The sequence below is a fragment of the Xenopus laevis genome, chromosome 3L, assembly GCF_017654675.1.
Source record: "Xenopus laevis strain J_2021 chromosome 3L, Xenopus_laevis_v10.1, whole genome shotgun sequence".
Taxonomy (NCBI): domain Eukaryota; kingdom Metazoa; phylum Chordata; class Amphibia; order Anura; family Pipidae; genus Xenopus; species Xenopus laevis.
Genome location: NC_054375.1, coordinates 160,260,414 through 160,263,345, shown reverse-complemented (window position 1 = coordinate 160,263,345; position 2,932 = coordinate 160,260,414). Strand labels below are relative to the sequence as shown.

At 35.6% G+C, this 2,932-nt stretch overlaps 1 pseudogene; it reads left to right on the top strand.

Annotated features, from left to right (window-relative positions):
• Nucleotides 1-1,678: 1,678 nt before the first annotated feature.
• Nucleotides 1,679-2,512, top strand: LOC108710679 (annotated as a pseudogene).
• Nucleotides 2,513-2,932: the final 420 nt, after the last annotated feature.

The following is a 2,932-nucleotide window of genomic DNA, read 5'->3' as shown; positions in this document are numbered from 1 at the left end:
CGGGCAACTATCACAGCACCCGAGTCCCTTTAAATTCAGTTTGAATCTGGCGTCATTGCGCACTGACGTAATCACGCCAGCACCAATGCGCCTATAACAACTGGGACAGTGCGTCGCACGCGCCCTAAGGCAAAAGACTATTGGCAGACAAAGAGGGAGCAACACGCGGCAGGCGTCCCCGCCGGCCCACTGGCCCACCAGGGTGAGTTCTCACAGTATGTTGATAATAATCTTTATAATGAAATATCTTTCTCTGCTTCTTTATATAGATTGCTTTGATTGCAGTTGACTGTCTGGACTTTTATGGCTTAAGTTAATAAAATGTAAATATATATAAAAAAAATAATAACTTATAATACTTAAAACTTATAATACTTATAATACTTATTTGATTTAGGAAATGCAATAAAGTTAAAATGGAAAGTTATGGGTTACTATCTGAGTTTGTTCTGAAACCTGAATTGTAAAAAAAAAAAAGCTTGATTTTAAAAAAATCTTAAAACTGAAAGAACTATAAATTATCATATTAATTTGCAAAAAAAATGGTTCCTTTCATTTTTACAAATTCAGTGTTAAATGCAAAATATTGAATTATAAAATAGCTTGCATGTTGGAAAAACACCTCCCCTTGATTTCAAGTTTTACATTCAAATTTCCAACTGATAAATAGCAAACATTTGGGCTTGGAAAATTTGAATTAAACATTTTCAAACTTGAGAATTGAGTTTGAATTTTAACTTTAATAAATCTGTCCGCAAGTATTAATGCTCTCGTCTGCTGCTAAATATTTTATTAGGAATTATGAAACAACAGTTTCTGAAATCTGTTTTTCCATTTTAGCCATTAGACATTATGAAGCCCATTTATTAAATCTTGATTTCTTTTCTGGGAAAACTCAAATATTTAATGAAAAAAAACTTTGAATTTTAACAGATTCAAACATTTGGCCAGTGAATTTGCTCCAAAAACGGTACCATAAATTGACAACAATTTGCAAAATTGATAATAATTAAAGTGTAGTGAAACAATAATTCACTAGGGGCGACCCTAGTGCACCTTGGGTGCATTAAATAAATATTTTTTCTCCTGAGTCTCATTGAGTAATTCTGAAATAAATGCACTGCTCTGGGTATCTTTCTAAAGCAACACTGTGTCAGAGGAAGTGAAATCTTCGATTAGGGAGGCTTTATATAAAAGGCTATCAATTGAAAAATATACCATTATATAATGTATACAGTATACTATATATATATATATATATATATATTTTGTTTTGTTTTTTTAGTTTACTTTTGCAGAGGCATAAGGGCTCATTCACATTCACAAGCACAACTGCACATCTGCATGTCTCACTGTATGGCATTGTGTGTTGAATCCCTTTCATTAAACATATTTGAATCAAAATGTGCTCCTTGTGCTTCTGAATAGTTGTGCCTGGTGTTGCTCAGCCTTTCCTGCCTTCTGTTGGGAATCAAGCACGGCTGTGCCTTTTGATGCAGGAGAACCCTGGAGCTGCTATTACCTCCTGACCAAGCTGTAGTCCCCAAAAGTTTTTATATTCCCCAAAGATTTTTTATATTATTAACCAAGTTGAGGATGGCAATGTGTTTAGTTAATAATCCAACATCTGAGCTCTGAATACTTTTTTATGATGCACTTTTCCTTCCAGAAAATGTCCATGAAGAACCAGACATTGGTCAATGAGATTGTTCTCTTGGGATTTCAGAATCTCCATAATTTGAAGATTCCCCTGTTCTCTCTGTTCCTTCTGATTTACATTATGACAGTTTGGGAGAACGTCCTCATCATAGTGTTGGTTTCATCCAGCCGAAAACCTCCAGTCCCCCATGTACTTCTTTCTCCAACAACTGTCTGCATGTGACTTCCTAGAATCAACAAGTATTATCCCCATCCTGCTCCAAACTGTAATAAATGAAGGAGCCACAATGTACTTTGTTGACTGTCTGGTCCAATTTGATTTTTTTCTCTGACAGAAGCCTTTGAGTGTTTCCTTCTAGCAGTAATGTCCTATGACAGATATGTGGCCATCTGCATCCCACTGCGTTACACTTCTATAATGTCCCACATATTTGTTTTACATTAATAACCCTCATTTGGCTATTTGCTCTTAGTATTACACTTATTTATAACAATATAATATGGACACTAGACTTCTGTGAACAGAATGCCATTAACCATTTCTTCTGTGATTTCTTTCTTATAATAGAGCTTTCTTGCTCAGACACTTACCTAGTCCAATACCGGGAGACAAAAAACCTTCTCCACCTGCAGCTCCCACTTGGCTGTGGTCTCCATATTTTATGGGGCTCTAACTGCTATTTATGTGGTCCCCCCCAGAAAAGAATCACAGGCCATAAGCAAAGTTCTGTCTCTGTTATACACAGTAGTGACCCCATTGGTTAACCCACTTATTTACAGCCTTAGAAGTAAAGATATCAGAGGTGTCCTTCAAAGAGTATTAAATAGACTACATCAGGCACTTAATATGTAACACTAGGGGGCAGATTTATTAAGAGTCAAATTGGAAAAACATTTTTATCATCAAAACTGTTAAATTTGACTAGGGAATTATCCAAACTCGATTCAAGTTTTTTAAAAATTCGAATTTGATTTTGAGATTTATCATACTCTGGCCATTTAAGAATTAGAATTTGACTATTTGCCACCTAAAACCTGCTGAATTATTGTTTATGTCAATAGGAAAGGTCCAGGGATCAATTTGGAGATGTTTGCAGCCTTCCTGACATTCAAGGTTTTTTTTGGAGAAAAAAACTCGAATCGAGTTTGATTGAATTTGAATCAAATTCGATTCGAGTTTTCAGTCATTTCAATTCATCCAAGTTTTTAAAATTCAATTCAAACAGTGCCGGGCCAAGTCGGGCAAGTGCCCCAGGCAACCTGGCCGACTACG